Below are 24,359 nucleotides of genomic sequence, written 5' to 3' on the forward strand. Positions count from 1 at the left end.
TTTGCATGTCACTTCTCACATTTCTGGCCTCTTTTTTGCCAGTTTCACACATGTATCCATTTAACACAGATTCTGAAGTCTTAAAACTGGAATAATCTAGATAATAGACCCCAATAGTCATTTTTAAAGTTGTTTTCTTATTAGCTGAGGTTTTTTGTTGCTTGTTTTGTTTCTGCTCTGGTGGTTCTTCTAGCATTTATCACACGCCGTCACGTAATTTGTTTAGAGGTTGCCTTGGATTATGAGAGTTAATACTATTTGAAATAGTAAACAAGGGAATAGTGATCTTTTCCAAAGCAGATTATACTACAAAACTTATTTGCAGAAACATCAACAGACATTTTGAGATTAAGTCAGTCTTGTTTGAGTGATTGCTTTAATTTAGCAAACATTTACTGAATTGAATTTATTCACTGATTGAATTTATTGAATGAATGAAATACTGCTACACTCTGAATGAATTTCAAATAGTTGTAGTTTGGATTCGAAATTATTTCTCTGAAACTGAATAAGCCCGGGCAGCCAGCAGACAGAAGGCCCCAGCTGGCACCTGGCAGCCACAGCCTCAGGAGGAAGACTGGAGAGGGTGGAGACTGAGTGAGTTTCACGTGGCCAAAGCTCAGGACCGACCCCTCAGTAAGAACTTTAAACTGCAGTTCCTATACCACACTTCCTCTTAGTACAGAGGGCTGGGTCTGAGATGAGGGAGAGGGAATGACTCATCTGCAAAAGAGGCCACTGAGATTGCTAATGGCAAACCCTGAGCAGTGCCTGGTAAACAGCAAGCACTTAATAAATGCTTACCTTATAAACAAGTAAAATGAAATCCAATAACCTACTATAACTTATGGGTTCAGTGTGGAATGTTCTGATCAAGATTTAGGAGCAAGAACAATTTCTATGTCTAGTCGTCATGATAAAATCCCTTCGGTTACTTTCTCTGACTCCAAATGCTCAAGTGCTTATGAATCAAAAACTGAAGGACCATGGGAAGGATGGATAAGGATAATGGTAGTCAGAGCAACCATTAATTGAGAGTCTGCCTGAACAAAATCTCTCTAATCTTCGAGACAACCTTGTGAGGTAGATTGCGTTATCATTAACACATAGATGACAGAACAGGTGGGAAAGGAAATGGTGAATGAGGCTGGAAAGGTGGCCTGGGTGTCTGGGCTCAATAGCAGGCCCCGGTCCGGGGTACAAAAGAAGCAAAAGACAAGTCGTTGCTGTCCTCTAGGAATGTGTGATCCGAGAGGAGAGGGGAGCGGGAATGCTCAGGCACAAAAGGCAAACAGCAAGGGCGCACTGTGGGCTGCGGGCTGGATCGTCTGAGGACCGGGGGCAGCAAAGGCACGCTTGGGCTTTGAACAGAGCAGGGGCTTATTAATACATGCTTGTGGAAGTGCACTGAACTTAATTGAATTAGGAACCAAATAACGGTAACCTAGGTGGAAAAACATGGAATCCAAAACGAAATGCAAAGCAGCAGGGAGATAAGTCTTACTGAACAGAGACTGTTGAAGAAAAATGGTTAGAGAGAGCGGGGCCAGATTGTGAAGTGCAGGAGTCTGGACTCGATGGACGTCCGAGCAGCAAGGAGCTACTGGAGGTTCTGGTCGAGGGGTGAGGCATGAGGAAAGAGGGAATTTAGGACAACGCAGCCAACAGGAGTGTGTAAGATGCCTCTCGATGGGAAGCAGCTAGAGTTAGGGGTCCCAGGAAGACCCAACTGTGGGGATCTCAGCTGAAAACAATGCAGGCTAGGGCTTCCCTGGTGGCGCAGTGGTTGAGAGTCCGCCTGCCGACGCAGGGGACGCGGGTTCATGCCCCGGTCCGGGAGGATCCCACGTGCCGCGGAGCGGCTGGGCCCGTGAGCCATGGCCGCTGAGCTTGCACGTCCGGAGCCTGTGCTCCGCAACGGGAGAGGCCACAACAGTGAGAGGCCCGGGTACCGCAAAAAAAAACCAACCAAACAAACAAAAAAAAACAATGCAGGCTAGAACGGGTGGTGACAATAGGATAAAAGAGAGAAGTTCTAAATAAGGTCTGGAAGGAAACAAATATATACCAATTCATGACAGGGCAAACAATATACCATTCTCTGTAAGAGATGACCAGGAAGAGGAAGGTGTGCAAAACTGTCACCACGGTTTCTAGCCTTGGAGTGGACAGAGCAGAGCCATTGACAGATATGAAGGAGCTGGGAGAGGAGGGGGAAACGGTAATTTGGACTCCCTAGAGTTTGGTGTGATTCCCATATGGTTACAAGGACTTGGGGTGGGTCTCTAGTAAGTGGACTGAGCTCCAGGCATGGATTGCTGGTGAGGATTATGAGCTGGGGATCGTGAGAACACACTGCCTGGCCATGACTCTCCAGGGCATGTGTCTATCTTCTGATTGGTTCCTGGAGAAAGTCAATAACAAATATAAGATCCCACCCACAGCCCGCCCACACATTATCTCACCAACTTGAGTGATTTCCAGCTCTGCAGGGCACAAGCCCAATGCAAGAGATTTCTCTCTTCTCAGCATCTGCAAGGTACAAGGCCGAATCCTCTGTGGAAAGGACCCCTAAAGCTGGAAGCGGCCCAAGAGACCAATCATATTTAAACCAACTCCTTGGTTCATCGGTGATAAGACTGAGGCCAGGAGAAAGGAATGGATATCTCCAAGATCATACAGCCATTCCCTCCATGAAACAGCAGGGACCAGTTTTGAATTTTTACAGAACCTGTTGTTGCCACTTCACTGTGCCTCAACTCTGACTGGCAACATTTAAAGTACCATTCAATTAAACTGGTATTTGTGGACACATAATAGATGTTGGTCTCCATGATAGACACAGAGGATACCAGAAGGGTAAATAGAGCAATCACTGCCGTTGAGGCACTCACAGTCCAGAAAAGACTGTTTGAGAATAGGAGTAATTACTTTTCCTTGGGTATGAGTGATAGGGAAGGCTTCCTGGAGGAAGTTATGCCTTAGCAGGGTTTTAAAGGATGAATAGGAGTTTTCTCAGCAAGAAATAGGAAAAGAAGGTAAAAGTATTTTATAAGCAAATGGAACAGCGTGTATCAAAGTAAAGAGATGATACAGTATAATGCTTGGTGTTACTATTAAGGGTTTAGTAGTTTCATGGCAATTGAGGGTAGAGAAGAAACAGCAGGAGAGGCAGACAGAGCACTGTTAGGAATTTTAAAAGTATGTGTGTTGGGGGTGGGGGAGTGAAAAACATGAGGAAGACATCCACAAAGTCCCTAGGTGATATTCCTTAGAGTTATAGTTATAATCAGAGATATATAGAGAGTTAGAGAGCAAAAGTCAGTAAACTCTTTCAAAAAGCCCAGATAGTAATTATTCTAGGCTTGTGAGCCCCATGGTCTGAGCTGCAAATATTCAACTCTGCCATTTAAGCATGAAAACAGCCACAGATAATACAGAAACAAATGCAAGTGACTGTGTTCCAATGAACCTTTATTTTCAAAAACAAGTGTGTGGCCCAAGGGCCATGTTTGCCAATCACTACTACAGAGACATCCTGAGATCCTGACATCACTCTCAATACCTGTGGTAGACAGAACAAAGGCTTCCCAAAGAGGTCTACATCCTAATCCTTGCAACCTGTGAATATATTATGCTACACGGCCAAGGAGGAATAAGGTAGTAGATGGGAATATGGCCGCTCATGAGCTAATCTTAAAATAAAAATATTATTTTAGATTATCTAGGTGGGCCCTATATACAAGGGTCCTTAAATGTGGACGTGGAAGACAGATGAGTCAGTGTCCGAATGATGGAATGTGAGAAATATTCAACTGGCTATCGCTGCCTTTGAATGTGGAAGATGGCCAGAAGCCAAGGAAGGCAGGCAGCCTCTAGAAGCTGGAAAACGCAGGAAAATGGATTTTCCCCTAGAGACTCCAGAAAGTAACACAGCCTTGCCAGAACCTTGATCTGTGTTGTTTTAAGCCCCAAAGTTTGTGTAATTTCTTACAAGGGCCATAGATAATTAATACAATGCTCACGTGAGCTAAACCTTCTAAACATCGCGGCGAACTCTCCGGCCTCCAGAGGAAAGAACTCAGGTTTAACATCCATTTAAGTGCCTCATTTAAATGCAAAGGGTAGGTGAAAGAAATCTGGATTTGGATGTGGGGAAATTAGGCCATGCTTCAGGGAGTGTCTAGAATAAGGACCTGCTTTGACACTGAACAGGCTTTACAGCTCCCTGATGGAGTAGAGGGGGCACTGAAACAAAATTTCCCATGATGTGTGTTTCTCAGGGGGCTCCCAGACCTATACACTTGGGGATTTAGAGAACTGTGTGCGTGAGGGTGCAGATGAAAGTCCCAGAGCAGGTCCTGTAGGCAGGCTCAGAGTGGGGAAGTGGGCCGTCAGACATCAGCGCCTGACTTTCTCTTCCACCCGCAGCAGGCTACCCTCTGCCCTCTGCTGTGCCACTGTAACGTTTACGTCACAGGGAATACACTTTGCTGCCCTAACATGTGTGTTACGAGGGAAACGAGAACGTGAAGCTGGTGGCATTTGACAAAGGAGGCGGCGTTCCAAAGATGAGCTTGGACAGTCCTGGCAGGCACATGCTGTCAGGGGTCATGTCAGAGACAGCCACCGCCGCTGGGCACTCACAGAGGTAGGTCGGTTGAGGTCAAGGGCCTCTGCCCAAGAGTCCTCTCAAACTACCATCCGTGGCCAGAGGCGGAGGCCATGGGTTGCAACCTCCCTTCTACACTGTAAACATCCTGAAAGCAAAGACTTCCTCACAGCAGCTAACTCAGTGCCTTCCACTCCAGAGCCAGGCGTCACTGCCCAGTGGCTAACTGATTATTAGTAAAATCGAGGAGACGGTGAAGGCAGATCTTGTCATAACAATAACAGTTCTCACAATAAATTTGGAAAGTACATTTCAATGTACAAAACATCCTCACATACAGTGTCTCAAATGATCCTCTTAAGGCTGCTAGGAAGCGAGTATTAGCAAACACATTTTGCTGAGAAGGAGAATGAGTTTCATAGGCATTAAGAGACTAGATTAACACTCCACAGCTCGCAACTGGAAGAGCTGGGCCTGAATCCAGGTCTTTGGTGTCTTAGATTGGGAGTTCATCTGCATCTTACAACTTCTCCTCCTTTCCTCCCTTCTCTTCGTCCCTCCCTTCTGGAAACACTGAGTATCTATTATGTACCAGACAACACTGTTCACGGTCCCACAGATATAAAGTTAACTAAGAAAGTTCTGGACCTGAGGAAGATCATAGTTTGGCAGGGGAGCCAGACATGTCAATGTGCAAACTATGATCCAACCTAAGACTAAGACCTTTACTGAGTCCTCTATGTACTGTGCACGGTACGACTAACGTTCAGCATCTTATGATGTAGGTATCATCTTCCCCACTTTACAGGTAAGGAAACGTAGCTTTACAGTCATTAAGTATCTCGTAAGTTGCAGCCAGGATCCCCATTCTCTCCTGATTCCTCATCTCACACTCTCAGCCACTCTACGATGCTATGCCACCATAAGCACTAGCACAGAGCTCTACACTGGGGCAGTGAAAGAGCAGGGGAAAGATGGGTTGACCGTCCTGCAAAATTAGAGAAGCAGAAAAAAAGATGGGTTGACCGCCCCTAGAAAGTGGGGCATGTGCATATAACGCAGCAGAGAGGAATGAACCAGGTCATTTAAAGATGATGTTTAAGTTTGACCCCTGATTCTAAAAACTGAACATGAGAAGAGAGTATCCCACAAATCTGATGCCATTTAAATATATTTTTCTGAGTAACTATTAGGTGCAAAGCATTGCCCAGGGATTCCATGAGGAATCAGATTCAGGCCCAACTCTTAAGGAGATAATCCTGTACTTGTACTGAGAGAGTAGAGGTGAAGCCATCTTCTGAGGTCACTCTGGGGTAGAAGGAAAAGTTCTGAACTGGGAACTGGGAGATCTGGACTCCAGTCCCAGTTTTATCACCAGTTCACCTCAGTCTCTCAGTTCCATTTCTGCAGCTTTGAAATCCAGTGTTGGAACAGATAATGTCTAGGGCCTCTTTTAGCTCTGATATTTTATTATTCTGTTTGGTTAAGGAAGTAGAGGAAAAGAGCTTACGTGTCACAGAGGACTGGAAAGGGAGAGAGTAGTTCACCTAATCAGAAGCCATCCCACAGGAGGTGCCTTTGGCACCCCAATCCTGCAGGTGCCCAGCAGCCGTATGGTGTGAGCTGCCAGGGTCCCCGCCTGTTTTCCACTCTCAAACTTGCAAGGGATGCCCTAAATAATGAAACCACAGACAGGTACTCCAAGAGGTCAGTGTTTTTCAGATGCCTTGCACATCCACAGCACTAAGTGGCTGCTTGAAGCTATTATACCATTATTATTGTTGTGGTTAGAGAATTACGGTAATTAACACTATTTACTGGGAGCATTCTATGCACAAGGTGCCACGAGGGGCGCTTTGCTGACAGTTACCTCCTCCTCTTGCCAAATGTAAGCAGTGTTACTGTTTCTACTCTAGAGATGAATCTGTGGCTGGAGAAGCTTAAATAACCTGCCTGAAGCCACACAGCTACCAGTCTGGGGCAGAGCCTGTACTCTTACGCAGTACTCTCACTCTAACCCCAATCCTAATCCTAACCCTAACCATAATCCTATTATTCTCCTGCTCAATTTTGCTACAATCTGCGATGCTTCCAATCCGGGTATCCTTCCTTCAGTTTAACCTGCCATGAGCAACTGAAAAGGAGGTTAAATGGCCGATACGAATCATACCATAATCTTACCTTACAGTTTGCAAAGTGCTTTCTCATAAATCCATCATCTGATTCTCATGTCAGCCAGAGAGTGAGATGGAGCATTATTTCTATTTTATAGAAGAAGAAACTGAGTATCAAGGGAAGTGAGTAACCTGGAGGTTTCTTAAACCCTCTTGCCATGCTAATCATGTACTCATCTAAATCTCTGACCACTCTGGGACATTAATTTTCAGAACATTGTGTCATGTGTCTTAAAATGTATCCGGTTATTTATATTTGCATTGCAGCATGGCTAACATAGGGCCTTCCCAAAGAGATATTACCAAATGGCAACTGGTGTTTCCTTAAATCTTCTTCCAGGATTCAGTGTGATTCCCAAATAACTAAGAATAGTTCAGTGAATGCTAAAGTTCCAAACCCTCACAATAATACAATTTGTTTTCTTTCAAAATGCCAGTACATTCATTGAACCCCATCCTCTTTACTGACTTGACAGTGTCTATGTAAACTTCACAGGACATTTTGAACCTTCTTTTCTGAATGTAAGGCTGTATGTAGTGCTATGAAGTAGATCATGAAGAACTTTCTTATAAATTTTCTACAAACTATGCCTAAATGCAATTTTAACATAGCTTTGTATACATCAGAAACATATCCATCAAGTCTTCCCAACTATAGACCCAAAGAAAGCACATAGAAAAGAAATTTAAATAATCTTTTGTTTCTCTGTCTCACATAATCAGACTCTCTTACCGCTAGAGAAGGTGGTACTATTTGCAAGGTTGTGTGGTGGTTAAATCAATCAGAGCAATTGCCACATGAAACGACAGGGATGAATCTCACAAACTTAAATGTCGAGCAAAAGAAATCAAATATTAAAAAGCACATAAAAATATGATTCAATTTATATAAAGTTCAAAAGAGGGAAAAATGAGTCTATGATGTTAGAGGTCAGGAGAGTGGTTACCTTGAGGGGGATTGTGATTGGGAGGGCACTTGAGGGGGGCTTTCATGGGGCTGGCAATGATGTATTTCTTGTTTCAGGTTCTGACTACGTGGTTGTGTTCGTTTTATAAAAATTCACTGACTTCTACACTTGTGATTTGTGTGCTTTTCTCTCTGCACGCTATATTTCAATAAAACGTTTCTGGAAAAAAATCAATTAACTCTAGCTTCTTGGGCCTTGACATCTGTAACTAGCATCTTGTTGCTTCTGTCACTTCTGTTTCCCTTTGGAGCTTCTCAGTGGGAAGTGTTCCACCTTTAATTCTGAAATACCTCTACTAAGCTCAACCTTCTTACCTGCCTAATTTTGTAATTTTTTCATGGCTACTGGAGGGCAGAGCCAACGTGGTTTGAAGAAGAAAAGGTTCTACCATTTACAGGTTTGAGTCCTTAAGCAATTGCTTGTTCAATGTGACTTTGAGGGTCTCTACCTGGGTAACTGGGGTCATAATGGCTGCTTCATAAGGTTATGATTACTCGTCATGAGGATTACATGAAACAATGTGTGCAAATGCCATCAGAAATCCTAGCATAAAGGTGCTCTTGGAAACCTGATTTTTGCCCTTTACTCCTCCCCACATTGCCCATTCTGCTTGGATCTTCATCTGACATGAATCCCATCAACACTAGTATATAAAACAATAATATTCCCCACTACCTGGGAATTCCTGGGAAACCCCCATTGTCCATATTTTCTCTTCTGCTGCCATAGTTGAAAAGCATCAATACTAGGTTAATTACATCTACCACAAATGACCAAGTCTAACCTCAGCAGGGCTCTTAGTGCAGTTTTATCATCTCCCTACTGATTCCTCATAGGTGTATATGAAAACATTCCCACTGCTCACAAATTCCCATTTCCATGTCTATCCTCTCACTTTTACCAAAGATCCAATTTCCTACTTCACTGGTAAGATAAAGGTCAATTTGAATTCTACCAACTTCACCCCTTTCATGCCTCAGGAGGCTTCTTTGTCTCCACTTTTACCTATCCATTTTAGTGTCTCTCCTCACTTTGTTTTGTTTTTTTCTCCTCCACTCTAGTTTTTTTTTTTTAAAGACCTTGATAATTTCGGTTATACCCTCACCCATTTACACCTTTAACAACTTGTTCTCCATGGCCTTCACTGTTTCTACTATACACTCATTTATGTTTTTCCCATCCTACAACCTAAAAGCTTTTCTTTAGGCCCTGCTTCAACATTATCACATCATTCTTCTTTTATTGCCACCTTCCAGAGAAATAATTTTAAATTCTAGTTCCACTTCTTCACCAGCCCATCAACCTTCAATATCTGTAGTCTTGCTTCTGCTCCCTCCATTCAATGGCAACTGCTTTCTCTCTCTCTTTCTCTCAAAACCCAGGGGCCTCCTGAATGTGAAACTTAGTGGGCACTTCCTATTTATTTTATTTTTTAGAGGGTACTTCTTAGTATCCATTGACATCTGTCACACTTGACTTAGTGACTCTAATCTCTCCTTTGGCAGCTTCATTTACTTCCATGTCTTTATATGTCATTTTCATTTTGATAGCTCCCAAATCATTGTCCCTGATCTGTTACTGAAATGCCACATCTACGTTTCCAGCTGACTAGTGCATCTTACCACATCATTATTCTACTTCTACAAATTCAAACTCATCATAAAATAGATCATTTTATGAAATAAGCATTGTTCAAGGCATCTGATTTCCCCAACTGGCTATTCCACTAACTTGCAGAGTGATCATAGACAAGTCATTTACTCTCGCTGGATTTTCTTCTACACGGAACAAAGGGATTGGGCATAATCATAATGACTTCAATAGCTGTGAAATTCTATAATGCTATGTTTAAAAAGATATAGCTGTGAAATTCTATAATGCTATGTTTAAAAAGATAAAGCCATAATCTTCTTCCCACCTACAATCTGCCCTTTTCCCTGACTTCCATATTTTTTATTAATGGTATCCACATTCCCATAGTTATCTAAACTTAAAATCTCTGCTTTATCTTCCATGCTTCCTGTTTTTTCTCAGTTTCTACAACCTACCAGTTGGCAGGCTCAGTGGATTCTACCTCAAAAATATCGATTGCATCCAGTCCCATCTTTCCCTTTCTCTCATTATAAATTATAGTCAAGCCCTCATTTAACCAACCAGGGCTTTTGCAGTCACTTTCTCACTGGTCTCCATGTTTTATACCGTCAAAAGATTGATTTTCTTCATACGTGACTCATTACATCAAGTGCCAGATGAAAAATCTTTAATGACCCCCAGGACCTTTCTAATACATCCAAATACCTTTATTTGGTGTTCAGGGTTCTTTCTAACCCAGGTCCAGCATCACGTACTCTTCTCCTTTACTCAAATCTCAGCTGCAAACACAGGGATGGATTTGTTCCCCAAGTAAGTCCTGTTATTTTCACCACGATCTCCTGGTCTGTGCTGTTTTCTCTGCATAGATGATGTTCTCTGTAATCCTTTATTGAAATCCTTGCCATCAATCAAGTCCCAAGTCAGATGGAACTTCTACTTGACGTCTTCCTTGAATCCCACGGCTGGAAGCCATCTGTCCCTGCTCAGAACACCAGTGCCATCACGCTCTTCTGCAGTGACACTTTATCATGTTCTTAGCTGATTTAAAGTGATTTATATATACGCATTTTTCATTATCTGAAGGACAGAGGCCATGTCCTCTTTGTACCCAGATCAGTACTTCTACTGTAGGCTTATAATAGAAAGGGGATAAAAGAATGAATTAAGTACTTAATATTGTACCTTGTGTATGATAAAAAAATAAAAGTCACAGGAAATATGACCGTAAGGAGTTGTTGGGGAGACAAATCACTACCCAAGGAAACAGTTAGAAAACAATGTAAGATATTCTAACATATCAACACCAAATTGAATTGGCTCTGCTTTAGATTCAGAGTTTGTTCCAACTCAGCTCCAAGTAACTGGATGGTATCAAACATAAATTGCCCTGGGTTACTTTTCTTATGAGTAAACTGCAGAGTTGTCCAATTTAGCCAAAAAACAAACAAAATGAAGACAAACAAAGACAGCCAGTTAAATTTCAATTTCAGATAAATAATATATTTTTTTAGTTCTTATAGTATAATCTGTCCTTATACTAAAAAATTATTTGTTATTTATCTGAAATTCAAATTTACTGGGTATCCTGCATTTTATTTGGCAGTCCTCAATAAGGGAACTGTTGTTAATCATCTCTAAGGCTGACTACTCCAACATTCTACATTCAACAGCATTTTCAGAGAAAAGAAAGATAAAACTGTGCTGTTCCCTTGGCTTATAATTCCTTTCCCCTAGATCTCTGCACTCAACTTTTAGCTCAGTTATAGATGCCATAAAACCCTTTTGATTCTCCTATCCAAAACAGCACCTTCTTATCCTTCCAGCTCCCTTCTCTGGTCACCCCTTATCCCATTAGCTTGTTTTTTTTTCATTATCTGAAATTATCTCCTCCATTCCTTTGGGCACATGCTTATTGCCTGTCTCTCTCTGTCACTAGAATGTAATCTTCAGAGAGAAGGGTCTTTACCATCCTGTTCACTGCTGAGTCCCCAGCACCTAGAACAACAATGGCAGATACATGAAACACTTAAAAAACCAAAAAAATACAGTAAGTGCTAAAGATGAATTTTTTGGCCAAAGAGGACTAATGGGGTCCAAAGGAAGAAAGCTGAGTATGGGTTAATGTGGTTAGGAAAGGTTTCTTGGAGGAAGTGGGACTTTAGCAATGCCATAGAGCACTGGTTTGGGGGGCGAGTGTCTATCACCTGAATAAGCTTAGGAACATTTGCAAGCTATACAAATCCCTGCCCTGCCCCACCTCCTCATTGGGCCTATCAGAATTTAGGGTGGTTGATAAGCACTATGTCTAATGTCAAAAGGCTCCCCAGATGATTCTGATATAACCCCTCTACCCCACTGGAGAACATCTTCCACAAATGATGGGTAGGATTTGGTTAAGCAGAAAGCCTTAAGAACAGAATGATGTGAACTGAGCACAAAGAGAAGAAAAAGAGCATAAACTCTCAGGTGGTATGAAAGTACTGCTCAGATTGGAATAGAGTTAAGGAATTTGTGCTTCAGCTTGTAGGCAAAGGAGAACAAAGGAAGGATTTTCAGAAGGAAATAAAATTGTAAATTGCTACCTATACTTTACACCAGGATCAGGAAAGTCTGAGGAACCAAACACAGCCTACTGCCTATTTTCGTAAATAAAGTTTAACTGGAGCACAGCCATGTCCATTTGTTTACACACTGCCTAGGATGCTTTCGCTGAAAGTTCAGCACAATGCCTGTAATACTCAACCCTTGTCAAGCTCTCCATGTCCTTTAAGATTCTGCCATTGCAGAAATGGCCTTGCAGCCAGGACTCCACTAATTCATTTTATGTGATGATTACATTTACGCATTCATTAATTCTTAGATACTTGAAAGGATTTGGGATATACAGGTTCTAGGTTAAAGTGCTGGGTTCTGTATTTACCCGATTTGTGAGTCCTACACCCTGCTCATCATCTACCATGATTATCATACTCTGTCGATATGTGGTTCTGATAACATATATCAGTGGTATTGTAGGGTCTTCTAATCTGGCACCAAATAGGAAGATACAGTTATAAATAACCACATAGCAAGTTCAAGTCTCTTCTTAGGAACTGATATCTGACAGAGGATTGGTATGAAGCTTGGTTCCCAGCAATAGCACCAGACACATGAGCAGGCAGGGTGTCATGGCTAAGTTTTCCAGTAACTCCAAAAATATCTACTCTCACCTCTTTCCCCATAGACTTACACAAACACTAACTTCCATCCTTATCACACTTTTAGTCCTTTCCCAACTCTAAGTCTTACTTCTGGGAATAACCTAATGTTTTAAGCAAATGGCTATAGAGTTTGGTTTCCTGAGAGCCTCCTTCTGGGATTGCTACTGTTTTAGATGGCTTTAAAAGAGCTTTCCATCTTCTCCTACCCCAAGGGTAATGTGGAAGCAAATTCCCTTTTGGTTACAGTAGCTTACACAGCATTTACTCAAGAAATATTTATCCAGACAGAGCTTATCATCTTATATGTTGGGGTTAAATGGTGAAAAAATAACCACTGGTGAATGATTTGTAAATAACTAGTTTTAGTGCCTAGACAGTGATATTCCAATATGGGTAATTTAATTAGAGTGGTAAGGATAAAGTGGTGATAATCACTGGATACCACATAAGCCTAAAGAATGGTCACCTAACAAAGTCTTGGGGACTTCTTGGAGGAAGTGGTGTCTAAGTGGTAAGCTGAAGGAGCTACATAGATCAAGAGGAGGTGGGAAGAGAAGCCAAAACAAGAGAAGTTCTAGAGGTCCAGAAAGAATAGAAGACTGGAGTCCCGTGTCAATAATATACTATAAACAGTTGCTGATTATCTGAGGATAGCTACAAAGCTTTGTGGTAGATTCTCATCACTCTCTGGTATGTCGCATAAAGAAACAAGGGCTTTGGCTTATATTCTACTTTTTATACTGCCACCACTGTTTTTGTGTGTGAGCTCTGGACATTGCTTAACCTTTTAGAACATCAATTTTCTCATTTGTCAAATCTCATTTGTCTCATTTGTCAATAGGAATACCTGCCTTGAAGGACTTTGCAGGAATCCAATGACACAATGTGTGGGAAAGTGCTTTGCAATCTCTAATTCCGGCCACCATCCTGGCCACTCCCTGTTTCCACGCACCATTGTCCATCTAGATTTGCTCAGCAAATGCAAGCTACTTTTAATGTCATCTGCTGACAATAAATCAAATAAATCAAGAGCCCCCAAATCCAGATTTTTAGATTCTCCCAGGCTACACAACACCATAGCCCACGTAGTAGATAACAGTAAGGTGACCATCAGGGAAACTTACCAAACTGTCAATCTGTAATTCTTTATGTTTTTCTTGCTCATTTGACAAATGTGGAAACCAATGGGAAAGAGTCCCATGAATGTCACCCAGCTAGGGAGTGATGCTAAGAGCACCTGGTTTGTGGATGAACTGTGCATTCCATCATCTCTTGCCTCCAAAGCCAATGGGTCCCTTCTGCTTCAGGACCTTCTCAAGTCCTCCAGAAATCAGTATAAGGACAGTGAACTGCAATCTGGAAGCAGTTTAGCTTTCCCCATTTTCACCCAGGGAAGCTGTGTCCTAATCCCTCCCTGCTTCTGGGCTTAGTGTAACTGAACAGTCCAAACCTCTGGGGTTTGAGAGGCTAATGATCACCTCCCAGACAAAGTTAATCAGGTGGATGAGCAGTAAGCTCCAAGCTTTAGCAGGAGATTTCTCTCGAGTTATAAACGCCCAGTGAACTCGCTACTTGTATTTCTCCCAACACAGTCATTCCCTAGGAGAAGTTCAGCAGGGATCCCTGTAATAAAAAGGTCTTTGTAACTCACATGGGTGTAAAAAACCAAACCAGTCATTTGGGAAAGGAACTCACTTATGCCCATGGGGAGGAAAGGCTAGGGGATACATTCATGACCTAGTTTTAGGTAACATTTTAAATTAACTTTAACATTTTCATTTCATTGTTATTATTCTGTCATGAGGTCACAATTATATGTCTGCAAGGAATTCTTTCTCTAATATATCCTGTGTTTTTGAAAAATATTGACAGGCAATCTGGTGTAGTTAAAAAAGAAAAGAGTACTGTCCAGTGGCAAAAAGATCAGAGATCTAGCCCCAGCTTTATCACTTGCTAGTATTGGGGATCTTGGCATGTCACTAAACTTCTCGGGGCCTCAGCTACCTCCTCTGTGACATACGAGTCCTTTTTACTTCAGGATCAACTGAAGCAAGAATGACAGCACAAGAAGCATGAAAGTGACTTGAGGATCATGATATCTGACTCAGTTTCCCATAGCCCAAAACTTTACAGAACTGGGAACACAGCAGGCCCTCAGGAAATACTTGCTGCTCAAATGAAGAAGCTCCAAAACAGGTCCTTAAAATAATGGGAAAAAGTATGCTTAAATTATTAAAAATTACCAGTTGACAAAAATCTGCTTATCTGCTATTGGTAGTCTGGTGTATGTGGCAGCCATGTGAGGCCCAGAAGAGATCTGTAGCTTGTACTGTGGCCCATTCATGAACAAATGGTTTTCTTCTGAGTGTTTCAGTGCACTACACCCGATGCACACACACACACACGCATACACATCCATGCTATCTTTTACTAGGGAGAAAATGGAGACTACTTGAGGTATTAATAGCTTGATCTTCAGAGCCCACCCATTTAAACATTATCTGTCAATAATGTCATGTTTGGGTGAGAAAACCCAATAAAAAGAAGACTAGAGAATAGGCTGTTTATGAACAATACATTTGGATACTAGAAATGGAGCTGTACCTAACAAGTTGTGATTGCCCAATCCATCCAGGGTAGAGAGATTGCACTGGCATAGAGTCATCTTCCTAATGGAATTCAGACCCTCTGGAAATCAAAAACATAGAGAAGGGTAAAGGCCTTGAGTGCAGGATCTGTGTCTTAAGTCACAGCTCCTTACACGCATGTAGGCATCTAACACATATTTGATGAATGTATTAATAAGTGAGGGACCGGGGAGTGGAAAGAGCTCTGGACTGGGAGTCAAATGTGGATTCCAGCCCACATTCTATCATCAGCTATGTAAGCAGAGGGAAGTCATTCCAAATCTCTGTCCCTCACACGTGAAACGAGGAGACTAGATAAATCAGCAGCTCACAATCAATAAAGTTCAGTGAATTGGCTGATCTCGGTGGGCAAGGAGAAGTGAGTCCAGCCAGAAGTGATGTTCTAGGCTGCAGCCAGGAATGTGGTCTGAGTGCTGACTAAGTGCCCAGAACTAAAGAGATAATATTCCCTTCCATGATCAGTATCTCAGGAAGTCTTGTGAAGAGGGGAACCCAAATCACCAGAAAATGAATTTATTCAAGGAAGCCGTTAGCTTTGGCCAGTCACTCTGCTTGTTGTAGGATGAGCCTGTCACTCTGAGAAATGAAATAGGACCCTTGAAAGTCTTCTCACACGGCTAAAGATAAAAGCAAGAACAGTAGAGAGAAGACATCACTCTGGATGCCTGTGTTTGTGCAATAGAGCAAATGTCCTCAATATGCATTTGATTGCATTTTAATATTCATATCATTAGGAGTTTATATTATAGCATGTTACTTTTCCTTGTAATATTTCCATTCTGCAATCAACTTTATTATTATTAAAAAGTACTATAGGGAGAGTCAGAGGAGAAGCCGTGATGACACAACATTGCCGGCGTTGAAGATGGGAGGAGAGAGCCACGAGTCAAGGAATGTGGGCAGCCTCTAGAAGGTGGCAAAGGCAAGGAACTGGAGTGTCCACTAGAGTCTAAGAAGGAATCCTCCCTGATGACACCACGTTTTTAGCCCCGTGAAGCTGATTTTTGGACTTCTGACTGAGGAATATAAGAGAGGCCATTTCAATCGAATATCTCATGGTCTGCAAGGAGTTTCTGCAGTGCCACTGAGAACTTATGCAGATTAACCAATTGATGCTGATGTAACAGTGATAGGTTCTGGTCCTGGAGGATATGTTGCTGCTATTAAAGCTGCCCAGTTAGGCTTCAAGGTAGTCTGCGTTGAGAAAAATGAAACACTCGGTGGAACATGTTTGAACGTTGGTTGTATTCCTTCTAAGGCTTTATTGAATAACTCTCATTGTTACCATATGGCCCATGGAAAAGATTTTGCATTTAGAGGAATTGAAATGTCTGAAGTTCGCTTGAATTTAGAGAAGATGATGGAGCAGAAGAGTAATGCAGTAAAAGCTTTAACGGGTAGAATTGCCCACTTATTCAAACAGAATAAGGTTGCTCATGTAAATGGATATGGAAAGATAACTGGGAAAAATCAGGTCACCGCTATGAAAGCCGATGGCAGCACTCAAGTTATTGATACAAAGAACATTCTTATAGCCACAGGTTCAAAAGTCACTCCTTTTCCTGGAATTACGATTGATGAAGATACAGTAGTGTCATCTACAGGTGCTTTGTCTTTAAAAAAAGTTCCAGAAAAGATGGTTGTCATTGGTGCAGGAGTAATAGGTGTAGAATTGGGCTCAGTTTGGCAAAGACTTGGTGCAGACGTGACAGCAGTTGAGTTTTGGGGTCATGTTGGTGGAATTGGAATTGATATGGAGATATCTAAACTTTCAACGCATCCTTCAAAAGCAAGAATTTAAATTTAAATTGAATACCAAATTTACTGGTGCTACTAAGAAGTCAGATGGAAAAATTGATGTTTCTATTGAAGCTGCTTCTGGTGATAAAGCTGAAGTTATCACTTGTGATGTACTCCTGGTTTGCATTGGTTGACGACCCTTTACTAAGAATTTGGGACTAGAGGAGCTTGGAATTGAGCTGGATCCTAGAGGTAGAATTCTAGTAAATACCAGATTCCAAACTAAAATTCCAAATATCTATGCAATCGGCGATGTGGTTGCTGGTCCAATGCTGGCTCACAAAGCAGAGGATGAAGGCTTTATCTGTGTAGAAGGGATGGCTGGTGGCGCTGTGCGCATTGACTACAATTGTGTACCATCGGTGATTTACACACACCCTGAAGTTGCTTGGGTTGGCAAAGCAGAAGAGCAGTTGAAAGAAGAGGGTATTGAGTACAAAGTTGGGAAATTCCCATTTGCTGCTAACAGCAGAGCTAAGACAAACGCTGACACAGATGGTATGGTGAAGATACTTGGGCAGAAATCAACAGACAGAGTATTGGGAGCACATATTCTAGGACCAGGTGCTGGTGAAATGATAAATGGAGCTGCTCTTGCACTGGAATATGGAGCATCCTGTGAAGATATAGCTAGAGTCTGTCATGCACATCCGACCTTATCAGAAGCTTTTAGAGAAGCAAACCTGCCTGCATCATTTGGCAAATTGATCAACTTTTAAATTAGAAGATTATATTTTTCTGAAATTTCCTGGGAGCTTTTATAGAGGATTTACTTACATGGATGGAGCTGGAGTATGGTATGTGAACAGCTGTGTTTGAAACAAGGTGATCAAGTTATTTTAAACTTGGTTTTCACATTGGAAACAGTCATTAGAATATGTTAAACATGTATAAAATGAACTGATGTAAAAAAAAAAGTACTATAGGAACTTTTGGCTACCATGAACACAATATTTTCCACTCTACTAAATGTTTTCATATCCATGTAAAAGGCTGCAGTGATGCCCTCAGAGGAACCATTCAGGGGTAGAAAGCGGAGATGATATCTCAGTTCCATTGTGTGGAACTTCTCCCTCAGTTTGTCAAGAAATTGTTTGTAAAGTGGAAATTTAAAAGATGTCAAGTGCAACATTCACCTGACTGGACACATACAGGTTTACCTGGAGTATCCTAAGACCGTGCTGTTAGTGGAAAGAACACAAGTTGTGAAAGCTTGGGTTCAAATCTGGACCCTGCCCCCTAGGAGTTGTAGGACTTTGGACAGATGACTGAATTTTTGTTATGGGCAGCATATCTTTAATTTAATGCAATAATCTTCTCCAGAGTTTCTGTGTGAGAATGTAAAGGACTGTGAAACACCTAGCACGTAGTAGGCATTCCATAAATGTTAACCCTCCTTTTTTCTCCAGAAAGCTCTGCCCTTCTGTGGTCTACCTGTCCTCCAACACTGAACCAACTAAGTGAAACCTATTAGTTAGTCAGGCAAGCTTCCCCTTCTCTTAATTCCACCTACCAAAATATGTCTTATTTTCCCCCAAATATATTCCTCCTCCTACTTTCAAAAATGTAATGAAGAGCCCCACCTAGTCTGATATGACTATAGTAACTTAGGGGTAATCTTAAGTTTGAAAACAGAAGTCAGTGTGAGAACAAAAGTATACTAGTATATTGTTCCGTTGATGGACTTAAGATATTAAATTAATATAGTGCCATAGGATTTACCATTCTTTTTTTGTATACACTCTGTTATTATATATCTGAGGAATTTATGATAAGGAGCACACTTTGGAATTCACACCTAAATTCACTAACAAATGAGTAAAATAGTTTTTGGCAGACTTTTACATATAAAAGAGTAGGACAACCCTGTTATTACCATGTGAAATACAAGGTAAACAACCATAATGGACTAATAATCTGGATCATTTAACCCTCTACTACTTAAAAGATTCTTCAGTAAATACTACAATGAAGTGGCTTTTGGCATGAGCAAGTTAAGGTTAGAACATTTTGATGTGGATCTTTTAAATGAAGCAATACCATCATTTTATTTGTCCTGTTTTGTGGAAGACTTTGAGAATTGCTTCTTAAAATTTCTTTCTTTGTTTTGTCTTTCTGGTAGAAATGTAGTATTGAGAGATGTCCATGAGCTAATGAAATTCAAAAAAGCTTAAAACGATACTTTCATTATTTGGCACAAGATACTCAGGAAAGTACTGAAAATAGGAAAGGCTCAAAATGAAACTTAGGAATATAAACCTCTATTCATGAAATGGGAAACAGTAAGGACATTAGGCAATAATGGATTTTCCATCCTTATGGATCTTACACAAGATCTCTGCAGAGGAAAAGAATGAAACAACTTTAGGAACACTGAGAATTTCAGTCATGTTTCCCAAGACCCTGAATCAGAATCTGTGTGAGTCTATCTAATACGTAGTGAATGACGATATGGCTCATGGATGTCTAACAGGAAAAGAGACAAGAGAAGAAGAAAGAATCAAACGCCCATACATGGCAACTCAAAAACAGAACTGAAGGACCTCTACAAAATCAACCAACCTTGCAATGACTAAACTTCATTCTAGACTAACAGCATGAAATACAACATTCTTCAGGAAGACAAATGTTTCTACCTGCATCTTGAATCGTTGAATGTCAGGGTATGAAAGTGTCCTCTCACAGGTAGGAGCCTAACTTCTGACCAAAGAAGTTATAAGGAATTATCATGCACATCATGCATATTCCAAGGAATCCTGTGCAAAACTTGATAAGATATTCACAGGAATAAGAGCTGCTTTGAATTACTGAGGGCCTATTGAGAGCAGCAAAATATTCACCTATGCAACAAATATGTGCCAGCCATTTTTCTAAGTCCATGACAAGGTACTAAAGTGACAAAAATTCCTGCCCTCACGGAGCTTATATCCCATTATTTAACATCTACACAATCCTAACAACAGCCATAGAAGGTCATTATTGCAGATGAGGGAACTGAGATTTTAAAAAATTGAGTAACTTGCTTAAGGTCACAGAGCTTGTAACCAATGGGCCAAAATTCAAATCCAGTTCTGTGCAGCTCCAAAGCCTGAGTTTTCCACCTGCTTTGCTACACTATATCTTATGAGCAACAGAAAAAAGATTCTGAGGGTCAGCACATCTACTGCAACTCAGGTGCATATTTTCCACTAAAGAATACTCATTTCTCGTTTGTGGTAAACAGACTACAACTTACCAAGGAGGCAGCAACTCAGTACTATGTGCCGACCAACAGGCAGGCTCTCATTCATCCAAAATTTATGAACCAGGTATGTGTCAAACCGTAGACCAGTTCCTGGGGATATAAGACATAGCCTTTGCTTTCAGGGAGTCTAGTGGGAAAGAAAAGCATATAAATGGATCACCGTAACATAGCAAGATGAGGCTGAGATAAAGACAAGGATGTCTCCAGGATGCTTGGGAGAGAGCAGAAAACAGGTCAACACAGCCTGAGGGGAAGGACTTTTGAGCCTTGGGTTGAGTCTTAACCAGATGGAGTTAGCTTGGTGCAGAAAAGGGAGGTGGAGTGAGAAAGCTCTAAAGTGCTTTGAGTAGAGACAGAGAATGACACGTGCAGGGAAGTGAAAGAGAGCATGGTGCTCAAGAAACTGCAAGTATTTTGACATGTGGGGTGGAGTGAGAGCGATGCTTCTGAAAATGGGCTGTACTGTATTTGAGCAATGTGTGTGTGTCTGAGGGAAGGTGTTGCAGACAGGAAAGAAACTGGGGAACATATGTAGAAATCCAATAATAAGTTATGAAATCTATTTAATGGGTCTTGGTCAGTATTTATTTAAACAACAAAAGACTAGACTAGAATAGAAAACATCAGGTATAACACATGTAGTAAGATATTGTTTTATAAAACACATGCATATGTGGGGACTCAGTCTTGATGTAAACTTTATGTCTTACTGCGAGTCATGGTCCAAAAAGTTCTAAACCACTGGTCCAGTCTATCTTTTCCAAGGGGCAGATTGTCCCCTTTGGACCTATTCAACGGGGCTCCCTTGCAGGACCTACTATCTATCTATTCCTGTCAGGAGACAAAGAGAGGTCGCTTGGAACAAATCTGTCCCAGTTTCTTAAATACTTTCCATACTCCAAAGTCCATGATCTAATTCTAAATCTCAAGTGCTCAAACAGATAAACTCCAATGACCAGGGCTATTTCTGAAAAGCAATTAATATTTCCTTTGAAGAAGTGAGAAAAAATACACACACAAAATGAAGCTTCAAATGACTCCAAGAAAGTTTGGGGCCAGCAAAAAGTTCTCTGACCCAGCTATGTTTTCCACCAAATGAATCACCCAGGTACAAAGCCAATACCTTTGAGTCATGAAGCACATGTGTTGTATCTTTGGATTCTTTTCCTTTACACAGGGATTTTCCCTAAAAAACTTTTTTGGATTTTATTCCTCACTTTCTCTTCTAATTCAATTTCTTGCCAGTTTCTCTGCTCTTTGATTTTTCCTTTACGACGTCTAATCTTGTTTCTCTCCTCTTTTGTCTCATCATTCTGAATTAATAAAAAAGTTCACATGCAAAGAAAATCCGTATAAAATACAGCTTTAAAAAAAAAGAACTTAAGATGTTATTGTTTCTTTCTTTTAAATGTATTACCCATTTGTTTGTAAAGCACATGAGTTAAAGAGATCCCACAATATCAAGTGCTGGGGAAATTGATAACATGAGAAATTCTTTTCACCTGCAAGGAAGTGAGGGTGGAAGAAGAGGAAACCTTTTTGTGGGACTGGCATTTGAACAGCTCTTAAGAAGATGGGAGGAATTGGATATGCACAGACGGTATTAGGGAGAGATCAAAAGTGCGACAGAAAGATGGGAAGCTTGGGATCTGAATTTAAACTGTAATGAAAATAAAGTTTTATAATTTAACCCTCAAAAAAAAAAAAAGAGTTAAAGAGAAAGTTAACTGAAGTAGTTTAATAAATACTTCTTCATTAAATTATCTGGTTAACTTAGGCTAGTAAGATATTAGAGATTGATAATTCAAGTCAAAAATTCACTTCGGGCCTAAATTAATTAGATTGCTGGCCAATATCAGTAGAATTAATCGGAATTTGTGTTTTGTGGGTCAGCACACACATTTGTTTACGAATCAACAATCAGAAGTCAGTGTTGGAAATGACTGACTCTCTCTCAAGCCCTGACGATTTATCCTTCTCTAAGAATACATCTCTCTTCTTTGAGCTATAAAAACACCAATTGTTTTTGGGAGGCAATTTTGTACAACTATAGATTTCTTGAACTTGAAAACAACCTTAGAGATTATCTGGTCCAGAGTTTCTCAACCAGTTGTTTTTTTTTTTTTTTTTCCTACTGGTTTTATAAGGTTAAAAACATAAAAGATCACATACCTTGCCCTTATGTAGATTCAGATGGCCCTTTTGTTGGGATTCTGTGCTTTTTATATCCGTATTGGCTAAGAAGAGTTTGTGAAGCTTTATTTTCTGTGGTTTCTGAAGATATTTTTCTTCTCTTTTTTAAATGAAAAATTGAATATGCTTTATTAAATATGTATAAAACTTGGGAATCACTAAGGTAGTCTAATTCTCCATTTTACAGACCAGGAGAATGAATCCCAAAGATGATAAATGGATTTTTCCCCATGCTCCATCCTCCATGGACCTGGTACAGGATATGCATAGCAGATGCCTAAGAAGTAGCCATTTCAACCACCTTGAAAATGCCCATAAAGGAAAAAAGTGAGTAAGGAAGTGAGTGACAAGAAATCATCCATTGAGTTACCATCCCAAGGGTAACATTTGCCGGAGAGGGTGATTTTCCAGGGGACTTCAGAATGTGTCCTTAATTTCGGTCCCATTTTAGTCATTCTGCCAAGAGCCCAGCAGCAAATAGCTGCTGCACATGAGGGGACATTTGTCCAAACAAGTGGTGTAAAAACAAAGCTGCTTTGTTTAGAGCGCCTCGGTGCTCCTCCCTGCTCCCTCCCTAACCTCAAAGACCTCAAAAAAGGTCATTTTGTGAAGTTCTGGTGTGTACATGAGTAAACTTGAATCATCATATGTCACAATTGGAACCACTCGGCCAAATGCCACAGACCAGATTACCATGGCATCCCCAAATAGGTTATTATGGCAGGTCTGGGCTACTGGGTCACCAGGATACTCCAGCTGGGTTTGTTTTTCATCTTACCCCCAGGGAGCTCTGGTCCATTGCAAACATCTATACCTAAAGCCATTGGAAAAATATCTTGAATTCATTCAAATTTACTTAGAAAGAACAGAAGGACAACAGAAATATTTATGTTACTTTTCAAATTATGTAGAATTAGTGTGTCTGAGGGAGTCTTGGGCACAGATCACATCCAAAAAGGTAGAAGGAAGGGGGGCGTGTGTTGATTACCTGAGTAATTTGGACACTTAAAACAATAAGGAGAGAAGAGCATATTTGATATGGGTCAGGTATTTGAAATACGTACGTTCACCAATTAAATCAAAATTATGGAATACTCATTCAACTTTCCAGCTCATTCCATTTAAGAACCATAGCTACCATTCAATGAGCATCTACTAGGTGGCAGGTATGTACTTGATGATTTATGTGGATTGTTCTGCCATCCCTGCAAAGTCAGTTTTGTAAACTTTATCTTTCAAACTGCTAAGTAGTGAAGCTTTGATTTGTTTCCGTGGTTCTCTGTCTCCAAATGATGACTTGGCCTTCAAAACTCTACATTCTCAATTCTCATTTTCTCTTTTAGTAACTATGTGACCTTGGGCTAGTCACTTAACCCCTCTCCATTTCATTTTCTTTATCTTCAAAATAGGGTTAATGATAGTCTCTAAGAATTTGTTATACATGAAAAGGGCACATAAAGTCCTTAGCTGGCACAGAGTAAGCATTTGACCTGTTGTTGGCTTTTATCATTATTGTAATGATAGCATATTATTAGTATATCCGCAAATAACCTGGACAGTTAAGATTCCCAGATGCTGAGACTAAAATTTTCAAATTGACCTCAATTATCAGGGAATTTTTTGTAAAGGACAATTCTCAATTCATAAGTATGTGGTAGGAAAAGATCAGGTCATTGCCAGTCCTTAGAGCCCACAGAGCTCAGCTTATGCTGTGTCACATGTATCAACACATTTGACTTCAGGGAAAATTATATTAACATAGGTCACCAGGCTTGCAAAAACCAACAACCATAAACCCTTCTCTTTAATAGGCTGGTTGCTATGAAAAGAGGGACATTTGAATAAAAGCCATCAATTCTATAAACACCCCCAATGAATTAATCCCTCATTTTGAGAGCACGGGAGAGTAGAAACTGGTCTCAACATA

At 40.8% G+C, this 24,359-nt stretch overlaps 1 protein-coding gene and 1 pseudogene across 5 annotated transcripts in view; one reads left to right on the forward strand and one right to left on the reverse strand.

Annotated features, from left to right (window-relative positions):
• Nucleotides 1–24,359, reverse strand: part of PDE4B (phosphodiesterase 4B) — a 592,044-nt gene that overhangs the window by 58,624 nt on the left and 509,061 nt on the right. The window lies entirely within an intron of this gene.
• Nucleotides 16,228–17,756, forward strand: LOC115858234 (dihydrolipoyl dehydrogenase, mitochondrial pseudogene; annotated as a pseudogene).

This window comes from Globicephala melas, chromosome 1 (assembly GCF_963455315.2).
Source record: "Globicephala melas chromosome 1, mGloMel1.2, whole genome shotgun sequence".
In the NCBI taxonomy this organism is placed as follows: domain Eukaryota; kingdom Metazoa; phylum Chordata; class Mammalia; order Artiodactyla; family Delphinidae; genus Globicephala; species Globicephala melas.